The sequence below is a fragment of the Pezoporus flaviventris genome, unplaced genomic scaffold (assembly GCF_033815535.1).
Source record: "Pezoporus flaviventris isolate CSIRO_AGI_PZ_B2104156 unplaced genomic scaffold, CSIRO_AGI_Pfla_v1 ptg000045l, whole genome shotgun sequence".
Taxonomy (NCBI): Eukaryota; Metazoa; Chordata; class Aves; order Psittaciformes; family Psittacidae; genus Pezoporus; species Pezoporus flaviventris.
In genome coordinates this window covers 27303497-27318784 of record NW_026892593.1, presented here as the reverse complement: position 1 = coordinate 27318784, position 15288 = coordinate 27303497, and the positions used below count along the sequence as shown (strand labels likewise).

The window sequence follows — 15288 nt, the reverse complement described above, 5'->3', positions numbered from 1 at the left end:
TTAGCTAAGACTTATTCAGAATCCTGAGTCAAGGACCTGATGAACCTAGTTTATCAGTTGTTAGTGTCTTTTATGCTCTCTTCCATATTGGGGCATTCTAATTTCTTCTGCTAGCTATCGCTATGTATTTGAGGACAGAAGACTTCTAGCAATATGCCTTGTTCATACATTTCTTTCAGGTTTTGATTCATTTTACACAACATAATTAAAATAAAACATATCTTGTAAATGCATGATAGGGAAGTTGCAAGAAAGGCTCTGTTTATGATTTGAAGCCAGAAGTCTGGTTGATGCTTTCTGCACTTTAGGAGTTATGGGCTCTTACACTTTATAGTGTCTGATCTCAAGATTTCATTGCTTAATTGATATGTATCTAAGTATACTATCTCTTCTTTAATATATCAAAACTACGATACAGACATATATATTTTCATATATACATACTAATGATATATTTCTAAGTTAAATAATAGTTGAGGTAAATATAGCTGCTTATTTTAATGGAATTGCACCACCAGTAAATTTGGCCCATATATCTTGGATATTTTTCTTTTAGACTGCTCTAGTTTCATTAGTGAAGGGATTGAGGCAATGATCCAAAACTTCATGAAAGAATGAATAAATTACAAGCTAAGAAGTATGGAAACCATATGCCACATTGTATAATGTCAAGAAAAATTCCATAGCATTCTGACAGCTGGCCAAGAATACTTTGTTCTAGTATAGACTTTTACTGTATCCCTTATTTCGACAGTGCATTATTATTGGGGTTTGTGTTTAGTCCATGCAATAAGACCTCTGGTTTATTGTATTGGTTTTCATCAGGGAGGTTCAGGTTTTCTGACCCTAATGGTAAGAATTTGTTTTTTACTTAAAGCATTAAAAGAGAGAGTATTGCAAATTCACAAAGATACCGTAAGGTTTTAAAATGGAACTTTAATGACTAGATACAATAATTTTGTGCTAGAAGCGTGTTAAAATAATCTATCTAAATTGAGTTCAAGAATGATGCTTTGTTACTTTCCATACTAGTCTTTTTTTTTCCTTTGAGCAGTATTTCCTATATCCATGTGCTTTAGTATTCTTAGCCAAGCACTCATCTGTTACCTGACAAAAACTATGTGGGAATGTAATCAAATCAACTGTTAGTTGGATCAGCGGTTGTGTTTAGATACAACAAATCTTCAGATGCAGGGTGTAGATACAGTCTGAAAGGCACATATAATCTTGCAAAGTTTTCATGTGTAGCACCGATATGAAGTAGCTTTTCTAGTATTCTGTTCCAGAGAACAAAATACTACTTTTAGCAGTACTTGGCTGGGAAATAATTAGACACACAGTAGCAACTTAGGAAATATCCAGTGCCAAAGCTGTGGCCTGGTACCCGGGCAAAACTTTTAATGTGAACATACATTTTTTTACTCTTCGTTCTGCTGGTCAACAGGAGGTAACTCTCCTACTCATCTAGTGTGCTTTCCTTAATGGAGGTTTTCTGTGATGCCTCTTCAAGGATTGTATTTGACTACTAACTAAAGCTTCCCCTTTTTAGCTCAATTTCTTTTAAGAATTTTGTATTTATCTCTTGGTTAAATGGTCTGTCTTCCTTTCTAGTCTTTTTTTCTGTGCCTCCTAGGTTGTTGCTACGCAATAGAAAAAAAGTGTAAGTTTCTCAAAATTCCTGATACATATATGCTTTTATTACCTTTCAGTTTATATATTTTCTTAAAAGGTTTTATGGAGTGTGAGGAGGAATTACACTGGAGAAATAAAATAGGCTATTCATATATGGCATGACAATACCTTCCAGCTAACCATAATGGCAAACATTTCTTTGCATTTTTGGATGACAAGATTTTTGATAGGAGTTTGATTTTAGTTTTGCCCCCTCCTAATTTTACAGTGCTTACCAAAAAGCTTGGAAAGGCAGGTAGTCAAACAGCAGGTTTCCTGCTTAGGTAGTTAGTGATATCTATTGTATGAGTGTGGATAGCAACCTAAATTTTATCAGAGACATTTTAACCAGGTGTGTCATAACTAGAAATACATGTTTGCTTCTTACCCTTTCTCACTCCTTTAGGAAGAATACATACCTGGATTACTGAATCCAGGTTGTAAATGGGTGTTACCTAAAGCTTGTTGCAATAGTCTATATCTTCACAACATATTTGAAACCAGTTAGATTACTGTGTGCATGTTTTATCTGAGAAGATGCAACACAGGAAGCTGCTGTAACTTGAATGTAACAAGTATTGCCACAAAAGTGAGCGGTTACGCCTTTGCTTTGTAACGCACTCGGCTTCACCTCAGTCTTTCTGAGGTATTATACTTTCCTCATCTGAACAGTTTCACATATGGTCATTTTACAGCTTTGTTGATAAGCAGTACCAGATATGGTTCAGAGTGTAGTAAAGTTATGGTCCATCTTGAGGGTTTTATTTTCTGTTAGATTTTCTTGAAAACATCTACATTTGGGATTTTATTTGAATACTAATGGAAGAAGATTCATACTCTCCAATGTGATTTAATTGTAGCACAGTCATTAGCACTTTGTTTTCTTAGCATGTTGGGCTTTTACTTCACATTTGTATTGTGAGTTGAGCTGTGATACATCCAGTTCTTTTTAAAGTTAGGACTTATGAAGTTTGTCCTAAAATTTTACCATATACCAGTTGTGATGTCAGATAATAACTGTGAATTCTTTTCTTAATTAAAGGCTTTAAAGATACCTTCTGTAATTTAAGGGATCTTGGATTAAAAGTGAACAGACACAACTTTCCCAAGAATAGTACTTGTGCAGAGTAGTTTTGCATTGTTTTAACACTATTGAAAGAACAAAATACTGACAACAAGCTAGTTGTCTCAATGGTAATCTCTTGTTAGTCAAAAAGTTAAGTATCACAGACAAGTGTTTCACTAACTGTTCAAATAATATTAAAAAAGAAGTCCCACAAAACTAGAGGTTAAGAATGGTTGCTTTTCTGTTTTCTGTAGAAACAGAATTGTGCAAATTGTGCTGAGGTGTCTTTATGGTTAGTGATAGAGGCAAGACTTGACCCTTATAGAAGAGAATTATATTTTGATTGTCTGAAATGTTGGTAAAATAAAGATTGTTTTTTTTATAACTTCACTCTTAGGATTTTTCTGTAATTTCATAAGTATTAATTGTGATTCCAGAGAAAATAGGCATAAAAAGAGTGGATCTGCTCATCTTCTAATTTACCTTCAAGTGTCAGAAATGTCTTGCTGCTATTACATATTACCCTGCAGGCACATAATGTAATGTTTATTTAAAGTGGCTGTTTTTCTGGTTCTTCAGTTTCCATTGTAGTTGCTCCAGTATGATTTCAGTGTAATTCTGTCTTTGCACTAGTGGAAGAAATCTATTTACTTTTAATAAATATAAACTTGCTTTTTAAGAACTGACATCCAGTCCCCTTCCAGTGTTGTTACTGCCAGGCATGCCATTGACTTCTGCAGGAGCAGAAGCAGCCCAAAACTGCCTAAGTAAAATATTTACTTGTTTTCATTTTAATGCAAAAAAACTTGCTATGTATGATAAGTGCCTTCATTCAGTTTTTCTATGTGTAAAAAGTATTTATAACTTTAAAGATAATCTTTTATATTAAAAGGGAATTCAGAATCAGTGAACTTGGTTTTCAAAACCAGCTTCAGTCTTTTACCTCTACTTCTGCTGCTGGCTAATGTCGAACTTCAGAATACCTCATTACCAATACAGCACATTTATTTAACATCCCACTGGCTGAAATCTTCGTGTTAGCATATGCTATTCATTTTTTAAATGGGAGGGACCTTTTCAGAGAGAACTGATAACATATGTCACTACCCAAATAATGTCATAAACCAGACTTGGGATAGTGGATTTCATTTAGGGTAATTCTGGTAAAAATGAAAAAAGATACTTGTTTCCAAAATTCAAAAAACAAATATTTGTGTACTGTTCATCAAGCATAGAGGAAATTTATCCTTATTGGTGCTATGTTGCCTGTATAGCTTGAAATAATAAGTAAGTTCTAATGTATGGGTGACAATTTAATTTAATGACTGTGACTTGTGTCTGTGAAATACAGTTGCATTTTAACCCTTCTTTTTTATGCATGTTGTGTGGCTTTGTCTTTATATTTAATGTGTCCTTTATTAAGGAATGCTAATGTTTCAAGTCCTTAAAGAATAAAAAAAAAAGGGGGCGGGGGGAAAGGGTGGAAACTAACTGCTTCTGCTGAAAGTGAGCAGGTTTTACCACTGAGTAATCCTTGGGTTGCAGTGAACTTGGTGTGATATTTTAGTACATTGTTTTCATGGGGGGAGCCCTTACACTTGAACAAGGAAAAAATATATAAATATTGTTAACAATAAAAGCAGCATCTGATGTCAGTGGACTAGAATAGGTACTTGGCACATAATCTTTGATGATAAAGCTTAAAGATGCTGGCTGTTGAACCTTTTGCTGAAACTATAATTTCATGGTCCAGTCCTGCTTCAACTTAGTCCCTGGCAAAAGATACAGAAAATTGAGTATCATAACATAATTCTCAGCTCTTAATCTTAAAGACATATTTTTTTACATTCCTGAAACACTTGCATGAGGAGGTTTGACAAGCTTTCAGACACTCCATTTAGAAAGAGGACAAGTAAAAGTAAGTCAAAGTAAAAACCAAACCAGCCAAACAAAATCCCCACAAACAAACAAAAACCTCCCAGAATATCAGAAGGTGAAAAAGGCAGGTGGTCCTTAACACCATTCCTAAATACACAGAGCCATTTAATGAAACCGAAAGGAATGTGAAGCTACTGATGTATTTATTTCTTTTTTTGCAGTTAGAACCTTCAGGAAAGCTGAAGGGTTCTGCATGGTCAGATCCATGTGAAAGTCATTCTGAGCTGCCTTAATATATGCGGCAGTTTTGAAAACTCCAGTCACAACTCATAAATACTGGTTCAAAGTGGTTTTGAGACCCAAATTTAAAACTTGTTAAACATATCTCAGAGTACTGGCATTTCCTAACATTTGTGAAGGTGAATACACCAATATTTTGGTTACCTGGTATAGGTTAGGAAATGAACAAAATGTTCCCTAGTTCTCTATTATGGGACTTGTAGTCCTTTCTTTGAAAGAAAGTAAATGGAAAATACACAGGAGAATGTCTTAGGTTGAAAACGAATTGGAATTCAACATGTAAAGGTAGGTAAAGTGTTGTATTCTTGATCTAAAATCTACTCATGTTTTTGCCCTCAATCCCTATTTAAAATAATTTGTGTTATTTTTATTATTTAGTTGTTATTTAGTTAAGTGCCATGAAGTTATATTTTTGCATGATTCTATGTTTTGAAAAATCTCTGGCAATACTATATCATTGCAGTATATATTGTTTTAATTTCCAGTTTCTTTAAAGTTCAAATACAAGACCTTAGTTTTTAATCAAATTAAATAAATGAAGTGATACTTTGCTCTAGAGCAGAGACACTGACAGAGCTCATCTATTAGTTATTCCTTTAATTTCCAAGCTGCTGTTTTGCTGCTGCTAGCATGATTAAAAATAATAAACCAGAGATTGCAGTTGCTGAGATCCACTGTTTCTTCTGCTTATGTTTAGGGTTTTGTGAATTTGGCTAAAACTAATTGGTCTATCATTGTAAGACGGCATTATCTCTAGTTACTTTTGTGATTGGTTAACTGAAAGATTATCTCTTTGGATAAAAAAGAAGAATCCATAAATTTAAATTATGGAAAGAAAATATACAAATGCTTTATTTTATTGTGCACTGCTTTTGGTTATGCAGATGAAGCTTCCATACCAGAGATCCTTCATCATGTTAAAAATATGGTCCAACTTTTATTGTGAAGATCTGTGAATAAAATGTCACTCTCAAGGGGCGAGCATTACTTTTAGTGAAAATGCAGATTAAGTCATTCTCAGGCATTTGTTCAGTTTTCCAAAGCTTCACAAGAGGCAGGAGGCTATCCTCCCTCTGATGCACTCTCTTAAACTGTATCCGGTTGTTTGAAGTAACAATTCATTTTAGGTTGCTGTTTGGTTTTCTTGGAGATTTGTGACTATAACTGCTGGATGGACACACATGCATGGGTTTTTCTCCTCTTGGGAAATGAGTCCATAAATTTATCCATTTATTGGAAACAGAGGGCGAAAAAACCCTGCATTTCATTTGATTATACTGGGTTTCTGTGAGGTCTCCAATCTCCATTTCTACCTTCCTTCTTTCTTGATGCTTGCACTTTGTTCACCTTGTCTCCAGTGTTCCTGCCTTCATGTAATTGCTGAAAGGTGTTACTAGTGTTACATGACTGCGGAATAAAGAAAGATGAGACTTGCTGTGAAGCCTGGCCAAGCCAGCAATTGTCATCTGCAAAGTTGTATGGTAAAAGTGCCTGTACCAAATACTTTCTAGGATGTATCAAAGGCAAAGAGCAGGATTACTATTCAGGTTGTAAATTAGACACAAATTTATAGTTGTAGATTAAGATTTTCAGAAAGACCTAGTGAGGGTCTACCTCTGTTCCTGTTTGCCACTGATTTCAGGAGGAAAGGTAAGGCAGAATTGTCTGGTGTGTTGTTTTAGGGGTTTTGTTTGTTGTGGGTTTTTTGTTGTTGTTTATTTGTTTTTAATTTACCACTGTTCTGTATTTCTAATTGTGATTTGCCTCAGCTGTCTGTTGTATATATCATTCAGCTGAAACATGATAAAAGTTAGGTACATGTACCAGGTACGTTGAATGCTGGCTGAGCAATGTAGTTTATCTGTTCCCTTCCTCCCAGCAATTAATAGAATCATAGAATCATAGAATAGTTAGGGTTGGAAAGGACCTTAAGATCATCAAGTTCCAACCCCCCAGACATGGGCAGGGACACCTCACACTAAAATGAGCTGGTCATACTTCACAGTGCTTATATACATATATATATATACACTTATATCTATAAATACATATATATATACTGTCATTAACTACAGTGATACAGTTGCTAGAATGAATGCTGATGCTGAAGTTCTTAGCAGAGGTACCTGCAAACCCTTCAGTGACACTTAACACCTGTACATGAGGTAGCAGTACTGGGTTCAGCAGTAGCAGTCATTTCTCTCCCTCTTAGTAGCTGGTGCAGTGCTGTGTTTTTGACTTTCAGCCTGGGAACAACACTGATAACACCGATGTTTTTAGTTGTTGCTCAGTAATGTTTACTCCAACCAAGGACTTTCTGAGTCTCATGCTCTGCCAGGGAGGAGGGGAAGCTGGGAGGAAGCAGAGACAGGACACCTGACCCAAACCAGTTGAAGAGGTGTTCCATACCACAGTACGTCATGCCCAGGATGGAGAACTGAAGGCAGTTCCCTGGAAGGGCTAGATCACTGCCGGGGTTGGGCTGGGTATCGGTTGGCGGGTGGTGAGCGGTTGTATTCTCTTCCCTTGTTATTTCCCTTATCATTATTATTATTGGTGGTAGCAGCAGTGATTTGTGTTATACCTTAGTTACTGGACTGTTCTTAACCCATGGGAGTTACATACTTTCCATTCTCCTCCCTATCCCTCCAGGAGTGGGGGGAGGAAGAGGGAAGAGTGAGTGTGCAGCTGTGTGGTTCTGGGTTGCCGGCTGGGCTTAAACTGCAACACAGAGCCTACCAAATGGCTGCTGAAAGGAGGCAGAAATACCTGTTATTTTTCTGATTATCAGGTTGTTACCAGATGCAATGGATTCAAATCAAGAGCACATAAGGCAGGAAGAATAACTATGCAATTTTCACTGTAATTGAGAGATGAAATGGAACCCATAAAAGGAAGTGTTAAATGAGATGCCAAATGTGATATGCCATTATTGTTGAAGGAGAACTTACTAATCATCAACTCATGAAATTGTGATTATTGTTTGATAAAGTAGCAAGTAGACATTAACAGAAACACAAAATATCTTCAGTTTGCACAAGGCGTTTTCATGTTACTGATGCTGTTATGTAGCAGAGTTAGCATGCTTGCCACCAGTAGATGGTTCTGTGTTAGGTTATTGATGTGTCTGACCGTGAGCTCTTCTTCCAAGGAAGCTGAAACCCCAAAGAAAATAATTTCTGGGGACAACCAGTCAGGACAACCGAGTTTGATTTTGGGCTTTGACTCAACTATTCATGTTTGAGTCCAATAAAGTATGATACTAATCTTCTGTGAAGAATTTCCCTCTCTTTCTAGCCTTTTATGTATTTTTGCCACTGTTTAGTTCATCTTATTTTCCTCCTCTTCCCCTGGGCCACACAGCCTTTCGTCAACACTCACACTAATATCTCCATAATCCATGAGAAATGGCTTTGCCACAACATGGAATACAACGTAATTGTTCTCTAATGCCTTGGATTATACTCTTACAGAAAATGGGAAGATGCTAGTCTTCTCCCTGTATGCCATAGTGACTATACTCTTGTCCAGGATTTGAGTCAAAATTGTTTCCTTGTTATGAAACTTAGACTTGAATATTGCTTAGGCCCAGATTTTGCTTTCTGAATTATATGATTAGTATTTTTCAGGCTTTACAGCGAACTTTTATGAAAGGCTTTTGTTTTATTTATCAGTTCTCAGTCCCCCTAAAGCTTGAGGTTTTTACCTGGCATCAGGAGTTTTCACTCGTTGTGGCAGGATATAACTGAATATATCCACCAGGTTCTAAAGATACAGGTAGTGTAGAAGCCAAATCCTACAATTGCTGACATAATGTTGTGGCTGTTTTGGCTGTTGTGTTTTTCTTATGTCACTGTAATAGCTAAAAGCTTGCTTGAAGGTCAAATCGTGCTAAGTGTGTTATGCAGGTAAAGAGAAGGTTGCTGACTGGAAAAGTTTACAGGCTCATTATGAGATGTATATGGACAGGTTGGCAATACATAGCAAAGCGAAGCCTGGCTGAGTATCACGGTAGGCGGGGAGCTGAGCATGTTTTTCAGATGCTCTGTAGTTGGCATCAAAAAGGATGCCAGGCTTTAGGCGGCAATGGGCTGATGATGCTACAGAGGAATTTAGCCGATATTTAAAGTTGCCACCACATGGTCTGAATTTTTTTGCCCTGTGCAGTTGGCAGTCACCTTAATGAGGGAGCCCGCCCAGCAAAACAGCAGTGTGCCTGGAGAGCAGATGAACAGCAATACTCTTTGCAGCTGTTGGGAAAATCGAAACCAGAACCCTTCAAATTCCACGTAATGATCATCCGCAGATTTTCATTTATGCATTCTACTTAGGTTTGTGAATAAGTCTTTTAATCTGGCCTCTCTGACATTGCAAAGCACTATCCATTACCTCAAGCATAGCACAAATGAAACAGATGACCAGGTCCTTCCTTGAAAACCCTATCATGTCTTTCCCCCTCACCTTTTATGTTTTGATGCACAAAGGTCAAACAGATTCAACGGGTGCTTTTATTGCCTCATGCAAAGGCAACAGAGAGAGGAATTTGCAGTAGCTGTGGAGGCTATTTAGGAGCTTTCTACAAGTAGACACCACTCAGCAGTTGTTATCTGCGTGAGAGAAAGGGACCTGTTGGAACTCACTGGGCTCAGCTGGCAGTGCATTTGGTCATTAGAATACAGTCTGGCTCGATTTAAATATTTAAAACCTTACTGAGCTTAGAGAACCAGTCAAATTGTGTGGTAGGAATGTCATCTAGGTGGTGTTTGGATCAGGGGGTAGTATTGCAGCCCGAGCAGAGATGCAGTTCATGCTTATAGGAGGAAATTGCGTTGATTATTAATTTACCTCAAAGATCCCATGATGTTTGCAGTATGATTGCAAATATTACTGCAGAAAGTAGTTTTTAAGTCTAGAGCTTACCTTCCAAATGTTGTCTAGAACTCTAAAAACCAGGAAGGCCACAAAGAGCTTGAACAAAGAAGAGTAATACTGGGTATATGCTGCTGGGTATATGCTTTTATGGCATCTTGTGTCTAGTGCATCAGCTGATATGCAGCATACAGTCTTGGTTGGACGCATCCACATAAAAAAACCATGCAGACAGTTGGAGGGTTCAGAGGACAGCAACGTGAATGGTAGGACACTTGGAGGAAAGGCTGGGATAGCTGTGTTTCTCAAGGGCAAGTCTATAGAAGAACGGACTGAACGAGATATTCTTTCAAAACATAATCGGTGGTTATATCGGGTGTTTCCGAGTCTGCTAAGGGTAGAATGGGAAGTAATCATCTTATTTAACAGCAAGAGATCTTGTCATTAAATCCTAAGATACTTTTACTAAGTATAAGGGTGGTTTTGCAGTGGAGGAACTCGTGCAAGAGAGGCTGTAGCATCCCTGTCATTGAAGCCAAACTGCTGTCAGGAATGGTCCAGGTATAGCCCATCCAAACTCTGAGCACTGTGATGGATTGGATGAAGTCTCCTGAGTCCTCCTTAGCCTGGCCTTCGTTGCTTCCATCGCTGTGGCTGCAAAAACATCGTTAGAAAAGTGTCAAAATGGACTTAGACTGCAACTGCAAGGACTCAATCAAATCAAGACATTTCTGAACACCAAAAGAAGGTGATATAACACTGAACTTTTGAAATGAAGCTGTGCTCAATGAAGTGACTTAAAAATATCTTCACTGTAACTTCTGTAGCTAGTGTAGGTGACACTTAGATGTTAACAGTAAATTACATACCTCTTTGAGCTCAATCCACTCTCAAGAGTGATAGAATGTTTGGTCATTCTGAATGCTTGAGCCAATTGCACAAGTATTTGCACTTGTTTTAGTGAAGAATTACTGACTCTGAATCAAAGAATTCAGTAGGACCTTCATTATAAAGTCTGTGTTGCTTCTTGTTAGTCTGCACACTTAAAGGAAAGAATAGTTTTTTGAGTACTTTTACCTGAAAAATGCCTATTTGATGCTCAAGCACTGCAACGACCCCTGGGGAGATATAGCTAACAGGGAGAGGGCAGGCCCATGAAGAGCTAGTTCTAATATGGCAAATTGAAAGTTGAAGTAGCTCTCAACTAACTAATGCTCAAAATAATGTTTTATTAGTGTCTTGTGCAGTAGCAGGTCCTAGTCTACTTCTAGCATGGTTTTAAAAGAGCTTACACAAGCAAAGCAAGACAAGGTATTCATTCACCACTTCTCATGGGCAGGCAGGTGTTCACCCATCTCCAGCACAGCAGGGCTCCATCCTGTGTAATGGTTACTTGGGAAGACAAATGCCATCACTCTGAATGTCCCCTCCCTCTTCTTCCCCATAGATTTTATTGCTGCACATATCATATGGTCTGGGATATCCCTTTGGTTAGCTGTCCCAGCCATGTCCCCTCCAAACTTTTTGTGCACCCCCAGCCAGTTCACTATGCAAGCTAATATGAAGAAAATTAACTGTATCCAAACCAAACCCAGCAGTTATCATATTGCTTTTGGTCACAGTCATTTGTATTTTAAGTCTCTGTATATCTAATGTGAATACAAGAGAAACTATTATGTTTTCCATTTACTGGTGTTTTGAGTATCCAGGAGTCCACTGAGATATCAGCAAACCTACAGAAGACACCCCCTTGAAATAAAAGAAATTTGAGGCAAAATCCACCAAATAGATCTTCAACTTTTCAATGAAATACTAACAATAGCAAATGAGTTAAAAAGCTTTGAATGGAGCTCTGCATATCAGCTGCAGAAAGAGCCTTAATTTGGCAGGAACTGATGGTAGGCATGCCTATCTGAGAGTCTGTCTGTACCACAGAAAACACCAGGAGTTCTGTCAGGCTGATCCTCCCAGGATTTATTGCTATGAAAGAAACCCAAACAGATGAATCCTAGTTACCAGCATTATGGAATGACTTTGAACAATAGTAATCAAATCCAGCTTTTTACTGTAGATTTATGTTTTTAAAAGAACCTGACATATGGGAAATATTACTTTAGCCAATGTTGAGACAAGTGCTAGATTTTCTGTGTAAAACAGTTACAGGATGGTTTTTTCAACTTGCATTTTTTTAATGGAATGGTCATATTTCTTTTGAGATTTAAAGTTTTTATGGATTTTTTTTTCCTACACATGCAATCTACAGAAAATATATGGAAAACATACATTTCATAAGGATCCAACTGTGCGGGATGTCATACAAGTAAAGCCAAGCTGTATATGCATTGAGTCACAGTGACTACGTTGTTCTTGACCATATTCAAGTTTGAATGGAAGGAGGTGAAGGAGCAAGAGAGTTAAGTGCAGTTGTACTTTCCCCAGTCAGAAGAGTTAAGTCTCTGGAAGATTACTACCAGAGCATCTCACAGAACAGGGTGAGCACCAAGCAATGAGAGGACCATATTCCACAGATAGTGTGCAATACGGCGTTAGAAGCTACAAGAAGGAACATGGGCTTGTGAAGGGCAAAATTTAGTCTTATAAGAAATGCACAACCAGCTAGATGCACTAAAAGGACACAAAGGACAGAGAGCACAGGCCTCACTTCTGTACAAGTGAGACTTCAACTCGCTTGTGCACACATCACTTTGATGATCCAAAGCTGAAAGGAAGTTAGGGAGGTGTCTTAGGTCAGTGTGTGCAAAATGCAGATCTCTAAGGAAAACACTGATGGCAGGGATAGAGGTCAGTGCAAGACACGTCCCTGTAATCTGTGCTTAGATGCCTTTAGCCACTTGGGAGTACCACTCCAGGATCTTCTATGGAACATATATTACACATTCAAATAACTGAACAGGAGCTGTCCTTATAGAAAAGTTGAGAGGCATACCCCACTTTATGTTGATTAAAACTTTTGATTCAGCATTAGAGACTTGGTTTCCTTTCTTTGGTATTTGTTCTTTGTGCTGGAGGAGAGGCAATGCTTATCTACCTGCCAGGAGTCTCCAATGAGAAGCTGTATTGGACAGAAGTAGTCTTCATTTCTCTTGCTGAAGGTGGGTCACTATCCAGTAAAGAACACAGCTGAACCTGCCTGCATCTGATGTCAAGGCATTCTGGAAGGAAACGGTCCCTTGAAGAACTATTTTTATGTATTATAGAATCATAGGAATGCCAGGTTGGAAAGAACCTCAAGGATCATCTGATCCAACCTCTCTAGGCAAACATGACCTAGACTAGATGTTCCAGTGCGCTGTGCTAAGGGTTGAAGCCAGAATCTCACCAATTGCAGGAGAATACTGCACCTACAGTACTCTCCTGAGCATATACTCTCTTGAACTGTCCACTGATGATCCTGGGTTGTCTGCATCTAGGGTGAGTGCATTAGCTTTTTCATGTGTTAAAGAAATGTCTTCTTAATTTGGTGGTTTGAAGTCTGGGTAAATCGTATTTAAGCAGAGATTTATGGCTGCTTAATGTCTAGGGGTTTTTAGCTTTTAAAAGTATCAGGATCTTTCAGTCCTGATACTTTGAAACAATGAACATGCTTTACCTAACAAATTAAACTTCAGTGTACTTTCATGACTTACAATGAACAAACAAACCGCAGTACAGCAACAACAAAAACCACAGCAACTTTAAAAGCTCATATATTGAAACCCATGGTATTAGGTTACTAGTGAATTACCTCTTTCACAGTGAAGTTTCTTTTTTTCAGAGTAAGATCTACTCAACAGGAGGTCTGGATACAAGGAAACACAAGATCAGATCTGTAACTTGATGCATATGTGAAAGAGTAAGATAGCAAATTTATATACAGAAATGCTCTGTCTGTGCAGAAGTAAACGTAGTGTTGTATGTAATGGGTAGAGATATTATTGGAACATCTTTAGAAGACTGAGATGCAGGATAAGAGATTTCATTCCGTATTCCATTGCTATTAGTACCCATTAGCCCTGTACAATAATCTCATTTTTGTGGCATAAAAGGTAGCTGAACAAACAAATATGTATACACTGAAAAGTGCTGTCTTAGTGTTGAGGGCAATGAGAAATGACAGAGTGAGATCATTCTGTGCTGTGATATGAATCTGTGGCGTGGTAGCCTCATTTCCTGAAGTGGAGACTTCCGAGGACACCGCTTTTGGTTGCAGTTCTTAGCATGGAATGCTGCCCCCAGGAAGACTAGAAGACTTCTTTCTCTGCCTGATAGCCTCTGGAGCCTAGGTGGTGCTCCTCCACGGAGGAAAGCCATTGAGGAGGGAGGGGTATATTGTGTTTTCCAACACCTCACAGGGGGATGCTAAGTAACTCTGTGCTGCACTTCATTTACATGTTATTGAGGAATAAAAAGGGAGAATTTCCAGAATTTATGGATCATCTATGTTTACATTTTACAATTGAAATTCCTCAGGAAAAATGTCCCAAAGCTATAAGGGAGAATAGAATCAATTATCAAGATAGTATTTTAGTTTTCATGCATACATGTTGTCTTCCCTGCTTTGATAATAAAATCCTTTGAATTCAGAGCTGAGTTTTATGAAAGGCTTTTATAATTAGATGGTTAGCGGAATTTTAAGTTTTCTGACCTGTGTTTTTCATAGATAAAAGTTTTGGGTAATTTTGTTATCTTCCTATTTTACATTAGTTCCTAACTTAATGAAACATAAATTGTAAAACTACGTGAATCATATTTTATAATGATAAATTGAAAGGTTTTGCTGATAACAAAAAGATTTAATTTAGAAGCAAACATTCTATTTACTGGAATTGTAGAACAGATGTGTAAAAGGCAAGGTGTGGCCAAATCTGTACTCTTTTTTCAAATACAATTACAGTTTATACTATATTATATAGTATATTATTTATAAGAGAAGCATGCTATCCATCGTACTGTGTGCTAAATTAAATTTATTGCTTTATTCTACAAAGATGTGTTTTTAAACACATTGGTAGTTTCAATGAATCCTTTAAGATTACACATACAATGTTCAAGGGCATGTAAGAATACCTGTGGTATTGAGGACAAGTGAGTCAGCTGAGATTCTCTTTAGCAAAGTGTAGTGAAAATTTTCACAACCTCACAGGTTAACTTGTTATAGCTGCTTGTTCTAGATTTTAACAAATTTTCTCCAGCTGTTTTCTCAGGCAAATATTTGCCAGGTTTTGTTCTGAAAGCTGTATGCACTGAGCTTCATCTCATGAAAATGGAAGATAGGTGTGTTTAAAAGGGCTTGGTTAAGTTGGCATCTATTGCTAGAGACCAAGATGAAAATGTTACGTTAAAAGGAAGAGAAATCTCTTCATTGTTTTTGAAGAAAGTCTATGTTTATCCCTTTTACACATCCACTCAGAAATTATGTTTTTATTTTAATATTCATCCTCTCCCTGATTGTGTAGGAATAAAGTGTAAAATAAAGTATGGAGGAAATCTAGAACAAATGAGAC

At 37.5% G+C, this 15288-nt stretch overlaps 1 protein-coding gene across 3 annotated transcripts in view; it reads left to right on the top strand.

Moving 5' to 3' along the window:
- ADAMTS20 (ADAM metallopeptidase with thrombospondin type 1 motif 20) overlaps positions 1–15288 on the top strand; it is an 88852-nt gene that overhangs the window by 59844 nt on the left and 13720 nt on the right. The window lies entirely within an intron of this gene.